Source organism: Lineus longissimus, chromosome 6 (genome assembly GCF_910592395.1).
Source record: "Lineus longissimus chromosome 6, tnLinLong1.2, whole genome shotgun sequence".
Lineage (NCBI taxonomy): Eukaryota > Metazoa > Nemertea > Pilidiophora > Heteronemertea > Lineidae > Lineus > Lineus longissimus.
This window is the reverse complement of record NC_088313.1, coordinates 5,114,116-5,127,905: the sequence shown is the minus strand read 5'-3', so window position 1 is coordinate 5,127,905 and position 13,790 is coordinate 5,114,116. Positions and strand designations below refer to the sequence as shown.

Genomic DNA, 13,790 nt, shown 5'->3' with positions numbered 1-13,790 from the left:
ATTGGCTTGCTTGTGTGGTTTTGGGGCTCAAATTAACCGTTGCGGTCAAAAAGGTGATTCGCGGGTTAAAGCCCGTCGAAAATCATCCCTCCCCTCTCTCCCCCCCCCGCCCAACACTGCGCAGGCCTACTGGCTTCCAAGCGTTTATACTAGGACGCTTTTTGAGTTCAGACCGGCGTGGAAGTTGCTGCTAGTGACGTCAGTCCTGATTCGGGAGATGGCGCTGGCGTCTCTCATGACGTCAGGGAGCCTCGGAGTAGTCTGCTCGTGACGTCAGAGCTCGTGACGTCACGCTGCGTTCCTAGTGATGAGACACCTTGCCAACCGTTGGCGTCTTTGATGTCCAGTCGGCACTCTCTTCTTCCGATGTTGGTCTGCGTGCAGTTCTTGAATGTGCGTCCGTTTCTGTTTCAGTGCGAGCCTGCGTGAACTGTATGTCTACGCATAGACTCCGTCGTGTAATGGGCGCCCCAACCACATCTGTAATGCGACGAAGCTGTGACGTAGGCATACATAATGCCTCTGACCCCAAAATATGACGCATTATAGTAGGCGCAGTGATATTATAAGTAACCTACGCATCGCCGCCTCTAATGTCTACGACCATATCACGTTGAAAACACCGGTTCTCGTCCGATCACCGAAGCCAAGCAACGTCGAGCGTGGTTAGTACGTGGATGGGTGACCGCCTCGGAATACCGCGTGTTGTAGACTTTTTCTCTTCATGTCATTTTGTTTCTTCTTCCCTTGTACGATTGTTAAAATGAAAATGTAGGCTACCTTATGTGGTGGCCATCGAATTTTGCGGAATGGAAATGGCAGCCAGGGGGCCGGCCTGTAGGTCTCGCACCTGTATTTAACCAATCAGCTCGCGGTTATAGTTCCGTTTGAGACGAATGGGTGGTCTCACTATACCAGTTGAATGTTATTTTCCATTTCAAATATACTTCTTCTTATATTGAGAATAAGGTGTGTTTAAAGTGATGAAAATGATTAAGTTTCAGTCAAATTGGCTTGCTTGTGTGGTTTTGGGGCTCAAATTAACCGTTGCGGTCAAAAAGGTGATTCGCGGGTTAAAGCCCGTCGAAAATCATCCCTCCCCTCTCTCCCCCCCCCGCCCAACACTGCGCAGGCCTACTGGCTTCCAAGCGTTTATACTAGGACGCTTTTTGAGTTCAGACCGGCGTGGAAGTTGCTGCTAGTGACGTCAGTCCTGATTCGGGAGATGGCGCTGGCGTCTCTCATGACGTCAGGGAGCCTCGGAGTAGTCTGCTCGTGACGTCAGAGCTCGTGACGTCACGCTGCGTTCCTAGTGATGAGACACCTTGCCAACCGTTGGCGTCTTTGATGTCCAGTCGGCACTCTCTTCTTCCGATGTTGGTCTGCGTGCAGTTCTTGAATGTGCGTCCGTTTCTGTTTCAGTGCGAGCCTGCGTGAACTGTATGTCTACGCGTAGACTCCGTCGTGTAATGGGCGCCCCAACCACATCTGTAATGCGACGAAGCTGTGACGTAGGCATACATAATGCCTCTGACCACAAAATATGACGCATTATAGTAGGCGCAGTGATATTATAAGTAACCTACGCATCGCCGCCTCTAATGTCTACGACCATATCACGTTGAAAACACCGGTTCTCGTCCGATCACCGAAGCCAAGCAACGTCGAGCGTGGTTAGTACGTGGATGGGTGACCGCCTCGGAATACCGCGTGTTGTAGACTTTTTCTCTTCATGTCCCAATCATTTTGTTTCTTCTTCCCTTGTACGATTGTTAAAATGAAAATGTAGGCTACCTTATGTGGTGGCCATCGAATTTTGCGAAATGGAAATGGCAGCCAGGGGGCCGGCCTGTAGGTCCCGCACCTGTATTTAACCAATCAGCTCGCGGTTATAGTTCCGTTTGAGACGAATGGGTGGTCTCACCATACCAGTTGAATGTTATTTTCCATTTCAAATATACTTCTTCTTATATTGAGAATAAGGTGTGTTTAAAGTGATGAAAATGATTAAGTTTCAGTCAAATTGGCTTGCTTGTGTGGTTTTGGGGCTCAAATTAACCGTTGCGGTCAAAAAGGTGATTCGCGGGTTAAAGCCCGTCGAAAATCATCCCTCCCCTCTCTCCCCCCCCCCCCCGCCCAACACTGCGCAGGCCTACTGGCTTCCAAGCGTTTATACTAGGACGCTTTTTGAGTTCAGACCGGCGTGGAAGTTGCTGCTAGTGACGTCAGTCCTGATTCGGGAGATGGCGCTGGCGTCTCTCATGACGTCAGGGAGCCTCGGAGTAGTCTGCTCGTGACGTCAGAGCTCGTGACGTCACGCTGCGTTCCTAGTGATGAGACACCTTGCCAACCGTTGGCGTCTTTGATGTCCAGTCGGCACTCTCTTCTTCCGATGTTGGTCTGCGTGCAGTTCTTGAATGTGCGTCCGTTTCTGTTTCAGTGCGAGCCTGCGTGAACTGTATGTCTACGCGTAGACTCCGTCGTGTAATGGGCGCCCCAACCACATCTGTAATGCGACGAAGCTGTGACGTAGGCATACATAATGCCTCTGACTACAAAATATGACGCATTATAGTAGGCGCAGTGATATTATAAGTAACCTACGCATCGCCGCCTCTAATGTCTACGACCATATCACGTTGAAAACACCGGTTCTCGTCCGATCACCGAAGCCAAGCAACGTCGAGCGTGGTTAGTACGTGGATGGGTGACCGCCTCGGAATACCGCGTGTTGTAGACTTTTTCTCTTCATGTCCCAATCATTTTGTTTCTTCTTCCCTTGTACGATTGTTAAAATGAAAATGTAGGCTACCTTATGTGGTGGCCATCGAATTTTGCGAAATGGAAATGGCAGCCAGGGGGCCGGCCTGTAGGTCCCGCACCTGTATTTAACCAATCAGCTCGCGGTTATAGTTCCGTTTGAGACGAATGGGTGGTCTCACCATACCAGTTGAATGTTATTTTCCATTTCAAATATACTTCTTCTTATATTGAGAATAAGGTGTGTTTAAAGTGATGAAAATGATTAAGTTTCAGTCAAATTGGCTTGCTTGTGTGGTTTTGGGGCTCAAATTAACCGTTGCGGTCAAAAAGGTGATTTGCGGGTTAAAGCCCGTCGAAAATCATTCCTCCCCTCTCTCCCCCCCCCCCCCCGCCCAACACTGCGCAGGCCTACTGGCTTCCAAGCGTTTATACTAGGACGCTTTTTGAGTTCAGACCGGCGTGGAAGTTGCTGCTAGTGACGTCAGTCCTGATTCGGGAGATGGCGCTGGCGTCTCTCATGACGTCAGGGAGCCTCGGAGTAGTCTGCTCGTGACGTCAGAGCTCGTGACGTCACGCTGCGTTCCTAGTGATGAGACACCTTGCCAACCGTTGGCGTCTTTGATGTCCAGTCGGCACTCTCTTCTTCCGATGTTGGTCTGCGTGCAGTTCTTGAATGTGCGTCCGTTTCTGTTTCAGTGCGAGCCTGCGTGAACTGTATGTCTACGCGTAGACTCCGTCGTGTAATGGGCGCCCCAACCACATCTGTAATGCGACGAAGCTGTGACGTAGGCATACATAATGCCTCTGACCCCAAAATATGACGCATTATAGTAGGCGCAGTGATATTATAAGTAACCTACGCATCGCCGCCTCTAATGTCTACGACCATATCACGTTGAAAACACCGGTTCTCGTCCGATCACCGAAGCCAAGCAACGTCGAGCGTGGTTAGTACGTGGATGGGTGACCGCCTCGGAATACCGCGTGTTGTAGACTTTTTCTCTTCATGTCCCAATCATTTTGTTTCTTCTTCCCTTGTACGATTGTTAAAATGAAAATGTAGGCTACCTTATGTGGTGGCCATCGAATTTTGCGAAATGGAAATGGCAGCCAGGGGGCCGGCCTGTAGGTCCCGCACCTGTATTTAACCAATCAGCTCGCGGTTAAAGTTCCGTTTGAGACGAATGGGTGGTCTCACCATACCAGTTGAATGTTATTTTCCATTTCAAATATACTTCTTCTTATATTGAGAATAAGGTGTGTTTAAAGTGATGAAAATGATTAAGTTTCAGTCAAATTGGCTTGCTTGTGTGGTTTGGGGGCTCAAATTAACCGTTGCGGTCAAAAAGGTGATTCGCGGGTTAAAGCCCGTCGAAAATCATCCCTCCCCTCTCTCCCCCCCCCCCCCCGCCCAACACTGCGCAGGCCTACTGGCTTCCAAGCGTTTATACTAGGACGCTTTTTGAGTTCAGACCGGCGTGGAAGTTGCTGCTAGTGACGTCAGTCCTGATTCGGGAGATGGCGCTGGCGTCTCTCATGACGTCAGGGAGCCTCGGAGTAGTCTGCTCGTGACGTCAGAGCTCGTGACGTCACGCTGCGTTCCTAGTGATGAGACACCTTGCCAACCGTTGGCGTCTTTGATGTCCAGTCGGCACTCTCTTCTTCCGATGTTGGTCTGCGTGCAGTTCTTGAATGTGCGTCCGTTTCTGTTTCAGTGCGAGCCTGCGTGAACTGTATGTCTACGCGTAGACTCCGTCGTGTAATGGGCGCCCCAACCACATCTGTAATGCGACGAAGCTGTGACGTAGGCATACATAATGCCTCTGACCACAAAATATGACGCATTATAGTAGGCGCAGTGATATTATAAGTAACCTACGCATCGCCGCCTCTAATGTCTACGACCATATCACGTTGAAAACACCGGTTCTCGTCCGATCACCGAAGCCAAGCAACGTCGAGCGTGGTTAGTACGTGGATGGGTGACCGCCTCGGAATACCGCGTGTTGTAGACTTTTTCGCTTCATGTCCCAATCATTTTGTTTCTTCTTCCCTTGTACGATTGTTAAAATGAAAATGTAGGCTACCTTATGTGGTGGCCATCGAATTTTGCGAAATGGAAATGGCAGCCAGGGGACCGGCCTGTAGGTCCCGCACCTGTATTTAACCAATCAGCTCGCGGTTATAGTTCCGTTTGAGACGAATGGGTGGTCTCACCATACCAGTTGAATGTTATTTTCCATTTCAAATATACTTCTTCTTATATTGAGAATAAGGTGTGTTTAAAGTGATGAAAATGATTAAGTTTCAGTCAAATTGGCTTGCTTGTGTGGTTTGGGGGCTCAAATTAACCGTTGCGGTCAAAAAGGTGATTCGCGGGTTAAAGCCCGTCGAAAATCATCCCTCCCCTCTCTCCCCCCCCCCCCCCCGCCCAACACTGCGCAGGCCTACTGGCTTCCAAGCGTTTATACTAGGACGCTTTTTGAGTTCAGACCGGCGTGGAAGTTGCTGCTAGTGACGTCAGTCCTGATTCGGGAGATGGCGCTGGCGTCTCTCATGACGTCAGGGAGCCTCGGAGTAGTCTGCTCGTGACGTCAGAGCTCGTGACGTCACGCTGCGTTCCTAGTGATGAGACACCTTGCCAACCGTTGGCGTCTTTGATGTCCAGTCGGCACTCTCTTCTTCCGATGTTGGTCTGCGTGCAGTTCTTGAATGTGCGTCCGTTTCTGTTTCAGTGCGAGCCTGCGTGAACTGTATGTCTACGCGTAGACTCCGTCGTGTAATGGGCGCCCCAACCACATCTGTAATGCGACGAAGCTGTGACGTAGGCATACATAATGCCTCTGACCACAAAATATGACGCATTATAGTAGGCGCAGTGATATTATAAGTAACCTACGCATCGCCGCCTCTAATGTCTACGACCATATCACGTTGAAAACACCGGTTCTCGTCCGATCACCGAAGCCAAGCAACGTCGAGCGTGGTTAGTACGTGGATGGGTGACCGCCTCGGAATACCGCGTGTTGTAGACTTTTTCTCTTCATGTCCCAATCATTTTGTTTCTTCTTCCCTTGTACGATTGTTAAAATGAAAATGTAGGCTACCTTATGTGGTGGCCATCGAATTTTGTGAAATGGAAATGGCAGCCAGGGGGCCGGCCTGTAGGTCCCGCACCTGTATTTAACCAATCAGCTCGCGGTTATAGTTCCGTTTGAGACGAATGGGTGGTCTCACCATACCAGTTGAATGTTATTTTCCATTTCAAATATACTTCTTCTTATATTGAGAATAAGGTGTGTTTAAAGTGATGAAAATGATTAAGTTTCAGTCAAATTGGCTTGCTTGTGTGGTTTTGGGGCTCAAATTAACCGTTGCGGTCAAAAAGGTGATTCGCGGGTTAAAGCCCGTCGAAAATCATCCCTCCCCTCTCTCCCCCCCCCCGCCCAACACTGCGCAGGCCTACTGGCTTCCAAGCGTTTATACTAGGACGCTTTTTGAGTTCAGACCGGCGTGGAAGTTGCTGCTAGTGACGTCAGTCCTGATTCGGGAGATGGCGCTGGCGTCTCTCATGACGTCAGGGAGCCTCGGAGTAGTCTGCTCGTGACGTCAGAGCTCGTGACGTCACGCTGCGTTCCTAGTGATGAGACACCTTGCCAACCGTTGGCGTCTTTGATGTCCAGTCGGCACTCTCTTCTTCCGATGTTGGTCTGCGTGCAGTTCTTGAATGTGCGTCCGTTTCTGTTTCAGTGCGAGCCTGCGTGAACTGTATGTCTACGCGTAGACTCCGTCGTGTAATGGGCGCCCCAACCACATCTGTAATGCGACGAAGCTGTGACGTAGGCATACATAATGCCTCTGACCACAAAATATGACGCATTATAGTAGGCGCAGTGATATTATAAGTAACCTACGCATCGCCGCCTCTAATGTCTACGACCATATCACGTTGAAAACACCGGTTCTCGTCCGATCACCGAAGCCAAGCAACGTCGAGCGTGGTTAGTACGTGGATGGGTGACCGCCTCGGAATACCGCGTGTTGTAGACTTTTTCTCTTCATGTCCCAATCATTTTGTTTCTTCTTCCCTTGTACGATTGTTAAAATGAAAATGTAGGCTACCTTATGTGGTGGCCATCGAATTTTGCGAAATGGAAATGGCAGCCAGGGGACCGGCCTGTAGGTCCCGCACCTGTATTTAACCAATCAGCTCGCGGTTATAGTTCCGTTTGAGACGAATGGGTGGTCTCACCATACCAGTTGAATGTTATTTTCCATTTCAAATATACTTCTTCTTATATTGAGAATAAGGTGTGTTTAAAGTGATGAAAATGATTAAGTTTCAGTCAAATTGGCTTGCTTGTGTGGTTTTGGGGCTCAAATTAACCGTTGCGGTCAAAAAGGTGATTTGCGGGTTAAAGCCCGTCGAAAATCATCCCTACCCTCTCTCCCCCCCCCCCCCCGCCCAACACTGCGCAGGCCTACTGGCTTCCAAGCGTTTATACTAGGACGCTTTTTGAGTTCAGACCGGCGTGGAAGTTGCTGCTAGTGACGTCAGTCCTGATTCGGGAGATGGCGCTGGCGTCTCTCATGACGTCAGGGAGCCTCGGAGTAGTCTGCTCGTGACGTCAGAGCTTGTGACGTCACGCTGCGTTCCTAGTGATGAGACACCTTGCCAACCGTTGGCGTCTTTGATGTCCAGTCGGCACTCTCTTCTTCCGATGTTGGTCTGCGTGCAGTTCTTGAATGTGCGTCCGTTTCTGTTTCAGTGCGAGCCTGCGTGAACTGTATGTCTACGCGTAGACTCCGTCGTGTAATGGGCGCCCCAACCACATCTGTAATGCGACGAAGCTGTGACGTAGGCATACATAATGCCTCTGACCACAAAATATGACGCATTATAGTAGGCGCAGTGATATTATAAGTAACCTACGCATCGCCGCCTCTAATGTCTACGACCATATCACGTTGAAAACACCGGTTCTCGTCCGATCACCGAAGCCAAGCAACGTCGAGCGTGGTTAGTACGTGGATGGGTGACCGCCTCGGAATACCGCGTGTTGTAGACTTTTTCTCTTCATGTCCCAATCATTTTGTTTCTTCTTCCCTTGTACGATTGTTAAAATGAAAATGTAGGCTACCTTATGTGGTGGCCATCGAATTTTGCGAAATGGAAATGGCAGCCAGGGGGCCGGCCTGTAGGTCCCGCACCTGTATTTAACCAATCAGCTCGCGGTTATAGTTCCGTTTGAGACGAATGGGTGGTCTCACCATACCAGTTGAATGTTATTTTCCATTTCAAATATACTTCTTCTTATATTGAGAATAAGGTGTGTTTAAAGTGATGAAAATGATTAAGTTTCAGTCAAATTGGCTTGCTTGTGTGGTTTTGGGGCTCAAATTAACCGTTGCGGTCAAAAAGGTGATTCGCGGGTTAAAGCCCGTCGAAAATCATCCCTCCCCTCTCCCCCCCCCCCCCGCCCAACACTGCGCAGGCCTACTGGCTTCCAAGCGTTTATACTAGGACGCTTTTTGAGTTCAGACCGGCGTGGAAGTTGCTGCTAGTGACGTCAGTCCTGATTCGGGAGATGGCGCTGGCGTCTCTCATGACGTCAGGGAGCCTCGGAGTAGTCTGCTCGTGACGTCAGAGCTCGTGACGTCACGCTGCGTTCCTAGTGATGAGACACCTTGCCAACCGTTGGCGTCTTTGATGTCCAGTCGGCACTCTCTTCTTCCGATGTTGGTCTGCGTGCAGTTCTTGAATGTGCGTCCGTTTCTGTTTCAGTGCGAGCCTGCGTGAACTGTATGTCTACGCGGTGACTCCGTCGTGTAATGGGCGCCCCAACCACATCTGTAATGCGACGAAGCTGTGACGTAGGCATACATAATGCCTCTGACCCCAAAATATGACGCATTATAGTAGGCGCAGTGATATTATAAGTAACCTACGCATCGCCGCCTCTAATGTCTACGACCATATCACGTTGAAAACACCGGTTCTCGTCCGATCACCGAAGCCAAGCAACGTCGAGCGTGGTTAGTACGTGGATGGGTGACCGCCTCGGAATACCGCGTGTTGTAGACTTTTTCTCTTCATGTCCCAATCATTTTGTTTCTTCTTCCCTTGTACGATTGTTAAAATGAAAATGTAGGCTACCTTATGTGGTGGCCATCGAATTTTGCGAAATGGAAATGGCAGCCAGGGGGCCGGCCTGTAGGTCCCGCACCTGTATTTAACCAATCAGCTCGCGGTTATAGTTCCGTTTGAGACGAACGGGTGGTCTCACCATACCAGTTGAATGTTATTTTCCATTTCAAATATACTTCTTCTTATATTGAGAATAAGGTGTGTTTAAAGTGATGAAAATGATTAAGTTTCAGTCAAATTGGCTTGCTTGTGTGGTTTTGGGGCTCAAATTAACCGTTGCGGTCAAAAAGGTGATTCGCGGGTTAAAGCCCGTCGAAAATCATCCCTCCCCTCTCTCCCCCCGCCCCCGCCCCACACTGCGCAGGCCTACTGGCTTCCAAGCGTTTATACTAGGACGCTTTTTGAGTTCAGACCGGCGTGGAAGTTGCTGCTAGTGACGTCAGTCCTGATTCGGGAGATGGCGCTGGCGTCTCTCATGACGTCAGGGAGCCTCGGAGTAGTCTGCTCGTGACGTCAGAGCTCGTGACGTCACGCTGCGTTCCTAGTGATGAGACACCTTGCCAACCGTTGGCGTCTTTGATGTCCAGTCGGCACTCTCTTCTTCCGATGTTGGTCTGCGTGCAGTTCTTGAATGTGCGTCCGTTTCTGTTTCAGTGCGAGCCTGCGTGAACTGTATGTCTACGCGTAGACTCCGTCGTGTAATGGGCGCCCCAACCACATCTGTAATGCGACGAAGCTGTGACGTAGGCATACATAATGCCTCTGACCCCAAAATATGACGCATTATAGTAGGCGCAGTGATATTATAAGTAACCTACGCATCGCCGCCTCTAATGTCTACGACCATATCACGTTGAAAACACCGGTTCTCGTCCGATCACCGAAGCCAAGCAACGTCGAGCGTGGTTAGTACGTGGATGGGTGACCGCCTCGGAATACCGCGTGTTGTAGACTTTTTCTCTTCATGTCCCAATCATTTTGTTTCTTCTTCCCTTGTACGATTGTTAAAATGAAAATGTAGGCTACCTTATGTGGTGGCCATCGAATTTTGCGAAATGGAAATGGCAGCCAGGGGGCCGGCCTGTAGGTCCCGCACCTGTATTTAACCAATCAGCTCGCGGTTATAGTTCCGTTTGAGACGAACGGGTGGTCTCACCATACCAGTTGAATGTTATTTTCCATTTCAAATATACTTCTTCTTATATTGAGAATAAGGTGTGTTTAAAGTGATGAAAATGATTAAGTTTCAGTCAAATTGGCTTGCTTGTGTGGTTTTGGGGCTCAAATTAACCGTTGCGGTGAAAAAGGTGATTCGCGGGTTAAAGCGCGTCGAAAATCATCCCTCCCCTCTCTCCCCCCGCCCCCGCCCAACACTGCGCAGGCCTACTGGCTTCCAAGCGTTTATACTAGGACGCTTTTTGAGTTCAGACCGGCGTGGAAGTTGCTGCTAGTGACGTCAGTCCTGATTCGGGAGATGGCGCTGGCGTCTCTCATGACGTCAGGGAGCCTCGGAGTAGTCTGCTCGTGACGTCAGAGCTCGTGACGTCACGCTGCGTTCCTAGTGATGAGACACCTTGCCAACCGTTGGCGTCTTTGATGTCCAGTCGGCACTCTCTTCTTCCGATGTTGGTCTGCGTGCAGTTCTTGAATGTGCGTCCGTTTCTGTTTCAGTGCGAGCCTGCGTGAACTGTATGTCTACGCGTAGACTCCGTCGTGTAATGGGCGCCCCAACCACATCTGTAATGCGACGAAGCTGTGACGTAGGCATACATAATGCCTCTGACCCCAAAATATGACGCATTATAGTAGGCGCAGTGATATTATAAGTAACCTACGCATCGCCGCCTCTAATGTCTACGACCATATCACGTTGAAAACACCGGTTCTCGTCCGATCACCGAAGCCAAGCAACGTCGAGCGTGGTTAGTACGTGGATGGGTGACCGCCTCGGAATACCGCGTGTTGTAGACTTTTTCTCTTCATGTCCCAATCATTTTGTTTCTTCTTCCCTTGTACGATTGTTAAAATGAAAATGTAGGCTACCTTATGTGGTGGCCATCGAATTTTGCGAAATGGAAATGGCAGCCAGGGGGCCGGCCTGTAGGTCCCGCACCTGTATTTAACCAATCAGCTCGCGGTTATAGTTCCGTTTGAGACGAATGGGTGGTCTCACCATACCAGTTGAATGTTATTTTCCATTTCAAATATACTTCTTCTTATATTGAGAATAAGGTGTGTTTAAAGTGATGAAAATGATTAAGTTTCAGTCAAATTGGCTTGCTTGTGTGGTTTTGGGGCTCAAATTAACCGTTGCGGTCAAAAAGGTGATTCGCGGGTTAAAGCCCGTCGAAAATCATCCCTCCCCTCTTTCCCCCCCCCCCCCGCCCAACACTGCGCAGGCCTACTGGCTTCCAAGCGTTTATACTAGGACGCTTTTTGAGTTCAGACCGGCGTGGAAGTTGCTGCTAGTGACGTCAGTCCTGATTCGGGAGATGGCGCTGGCGTCTCTCATGACGTCAGGGAGCCTCGGAGTAGTCTGCTCGTGACGTCAGAGCTCGTGACGTCACGCTGCGTTCCTAGTGATGAGACACCTTGCCAACCGTTGGCGTCTTTGATGTCCAGTCGGCACTCTCTTCTTCCGATGTTGGTCTGCGTGCAGTTCTTGAATGTGCGTCCGTTTCTGTTTCAGTGCGAGCCTGCGTGAACTGTATGTCTACGCGTAGACTCCGTCGTGTAATGGGCGCCCCAACTACATCTGTAATGCGACGAAGCTGTGACGTAGGCATACATAATGCCTCTGACCCCAAAATATGACGCATTATAGTAGGCGCAGTGATATTATAAGTAACCTACGCATCGCCGCCTCTAATGTCTACGACCATATCACGTTGAAAACACCGGTTCTCGTCCGATCACCGAAGCCAAGCAACGTCGAGCGTGGTTAGTACGTGGATGGGTGACCGCCTCGGAATACCGCGTGTTGTAGACTTTTTCTCTTCATGTCCCAATCATTTTGTTTCTTCTTCCCTTGTACGATTGTTAAAATGAAAATGTAGGCTACCTTATGTGGTGGCCATCGAATTTTGCGAAATGGAAATGGCAGCCAGGGGGCCGGCCTGTAGGTCCCGCACCTGTATTTAACCAATCAGCTCGCGGTTATAGTTCCGTTTGAGACGAACGGGTGGTCTCACCATACCAGTTGAATGTTATTTTCCATTTCAAATATACTTCTTCTTATATTGAGAATAAGGTGTGTTTAAAGTGATGAAAATGATTAAGTTTCAGTCAAATTGGCTTGCTTGTGTGGTTTTGGGGCTCAAATTAACCGTTGCGGTCAAAAAGGTGATTCGCGGGTTAAAGCCCGTCGAAAATCATCCCTCCCCTCTCTCCCCCCGCCCCCGCCCAACACTGCGCAGGCCTACTGGCTTCCAAGCGTTTATACTAGGACGCTTTTTGAGTTCAGACCGGCGTGGAAGTTGCTGCTAGTGACGTCAGTCCTGATTCGGGAGATGGCGCTGGCGTCTCTCATGACGTCAGGGAGCCTCGGAGTAGTCTGCTCGTGACGTCAGAGCTCGTGACGTCACGCTGCGTTCCTAGTGATGAGACACCTTGCCAACCGTTGGCGTCTTTGATGTCCAGTCGGCACTCTCTTCTTCCGATGTTGGTCTGCGTGCAGTTCTTGAATGTGCGTCCGTTTCTGTTTCAGTGCGAGCCTGCGTGAACTGTATGTCTACGCGTAGACTCCGTCGTGTAATGGGCGCCCCAACCACATCTGTAATGCGACGAAGCTGTGACGTAGGCATACATAATGCCTCTGACCCCAAAATATGACGCATTATAGTAGGCGCAGTGATATTATAAGTAACCTACGCATCGCCGCCTCTAATGTCTACGACCATATCACGTTGAAAACACCGGTTCTCGTCCGATCACCGAAGCCAAGCAACGTCGAGCGTGGTTAGTACGTGGATGGGTGACCGCCTCGGAATACCGCGTGTTGTAGACTTTTTCTCTTCATGTCCCAATCATTTTGTTTCTTCTTCCCTTGTACGATTGTTAAAATGAAAATGTAGGCTACCTTATGTGGTGGCCATCGAATTTTGCGAAATGGAAATGGCAGCCAGGGGGCCGGCCTGTAGGTCCCGCACCTGTATTTAACCAATCAGCTCGCGGTTATAGTTCCGTTTGAGACGAACGGGTGGTCTCACCATACCAGTTGAATGTTATTTTCCATTTCAAATATACTTCTTCTTATATTGAGAATAAGGTGTGTTTAAAGTGATGAAAATGATTAAGTTTCAGTCAAATTGGCTTGCTTGTGTGGTTTTGGGGCTCAAATTAACCGTTGCGGTCAAAAAGGTGATTCGCGGGTTAAAGCCCGTCGAAAATCATCCCTCCCCTCTCTCCCCCCGCCCCCGCCCAACACTGCGCAGGCCTACTGGCTTCCAAGCGTTTATACTAGGACGCTTTTTGAGTTCAGACCGGCGTGGAAGTTGCTGCTAGTGACGTCAGTCCTGATTCGGGAGATGGCGCTGGCGTCTCTCATGACGTCAGGGAGCCTCGGAGTAGTCTGCTCGTGACGTCAGAGCTCGTGACGTCACGCTGCGTTCCTAGTGATGAGACACCTTGCCAACCGTTGGCGTCTTTGATGTCCAGTCGGCACTCTCTTCTTCCGATGTTGGTCTGCGTGCAGTTCTTGAATGTGCGTCCGTTTCTGTTTCAGTGCGAGCCTGCGTGAACTGTATGTCTACGCGTAGACTCCGTCGTGTAATGGGCGCCCCAACCACATCTGTAATGCGACGAAGCTGTGACGTAGGCATACATAATGCCTCTGACCCCAAAATATGACGCATTATAGTAGGCGCAGTGATATTATAAG

At 49.8% G+C, this 13,790-nt stretch overlaps 13 non-coding genes across 13 annotated transcripts; all 13 read left to right on the top strand.

Moving 5' to 3' along the window:
• Window positions 1-595: 595 nt before the first annotated feature.
• On the top strand, window positions 596-714 carry LOC135490096 (5S ribosomal RNA). Its single transcript, XR_010447311.1, has one exon. It is a non-coding gene; the product is annotated as a 5S ribosomal RNA (ribosomal RNA).
• Window positions 715-1,603: 889 nt separating this feature from the next.
• On the top strand, window positions 1,604-1,722 carry LOC135490095 (5S ribosomal RNA). Its single transcript, XR_010447310.1, has one exon. It is a non-coding gene; the product is annotated as a 5S ribosomal RNA (ribosomal RNA).
• Window positions 1,723-2,621: 899 nt separating this feature from the next.
• LOC135490094 (5S ribosomal RNA) lies at window positions 2,622-2,740 on the top strand. Its single transcript, XR_010447309.1, has one exon. It is a non-coding gene; the product is annotated as a 5S ribosomal RNA (ribosomal RNA).
• A 900-nt stretch (window positions 2,741-3,640) lies between these two features.
• On the top strand, window positions 3,641-3,759 carry LOC135490093 (5S ribosomal RNA). The gene has a single exon (XR_010447308.1). It is a non-coding gene; the product is annotated as a 5S ribosomal RNA (ribosomal RNA).
• Window positions 3,760-4,659: 900 nt separating this feature from the next.
• Window positions 4,660-4,778, top strand: LOC135490092 (5S ribosomal RNA). Its single transcript, XR_010447307.1, has one exon. It is a non-coding gene; the product is annotated as a 5S ribosomal RNA (ribosomal RNA).
• Window positions 4,779-5,679: 901 nt separating this feature from the next.
• LOC135490091 (5S ribosomal RNA) lies at window positions 5,680-5,798 on the top strand. Its single transcript, XR_010447306.1, has one exon. It is a non-coding gene; the product is annotated as a 5S ribosomal RNA (ribosomal RNA).
• An 896-nt stretch (window positions 5,799-6,694) lies between these two features.
• On the top strand, window positions 6,695-6,813 carry LOC135490090 (5S ribosomal RNA). Its single transcript, XR_010447305.1, has one exon. It is a non-coding gene; the product is annotated as a 5S ribosomal RNA (ribosomal RNA).
• A 900-nt stretch (window positions 6,814-7,713) lies between these two features.
• Window positions 7,714-7,832, top strand: LOC135490089 (5S ribosomal RNA). The gene has a single exon (XR_010447304.1). It is a non-coding gene; the product is annotated as a 5S ribosomal RNA (ribosomal RNA).
• An 897-nt stretch (window positions 7,833-8,729) lies between these two features.
• On the top strand, window positions 8,730-8,848 carry LOC135490088 (5S ribosomal RNA). The gene has a single exon (XR_010447303.1). It is a non-coding gene; the product is annotated as a 5S ribosomal RNA (ribosomal RNA).
• An 898-nt stretch (window positions 8,849-9,746) lies between these two features.
• Window positions 9,747-9,865, top strand: LOC135490086 (5S ribosomal RNA). The gene has a single exon (XR_010447301.1). It is a non-coding gene; the product is annotated as a 5S ribosomal RNA (ribosomal RNA).
• An 898-nt stretch (window positions 9,866-10,763) lies between these two features.
• LOC135490085 (5S ribosomal RNA) lies at window positions 10,764-10,882 on the top strand. The gene has a single exon (XR_010447300.1). It is a non-coding gene; the product is annotated as a 5S ribosomal RNA (ribosomal RNA).
• Window positions 10,883-11,781: 899 nt separating this feature from the next.
• On the top strand, window positions 11,782-11,900 carry LOC135490084 (5S ribosomal RNA). The gene has a single exon (XR_010447299.1). It is a non-coding gene; the product is annotated as a 5S ribosomal RNA (ribosomal RNA).
• An 898-nt stretch (window positions 11,901-12,798) lies between these two features.
• On the top strand, window positions 12,799-12,917 carry LOC135490083 (5S ribosomal RNA). Its single transcript, XR_010447298.1, has one exon. It is a non-coding gene; the product is annotated as a 5S ribosomal RNA (ribosomal RNA).
• Window positions 12,918-13,790: the final 873 nt, after the last annotated feature.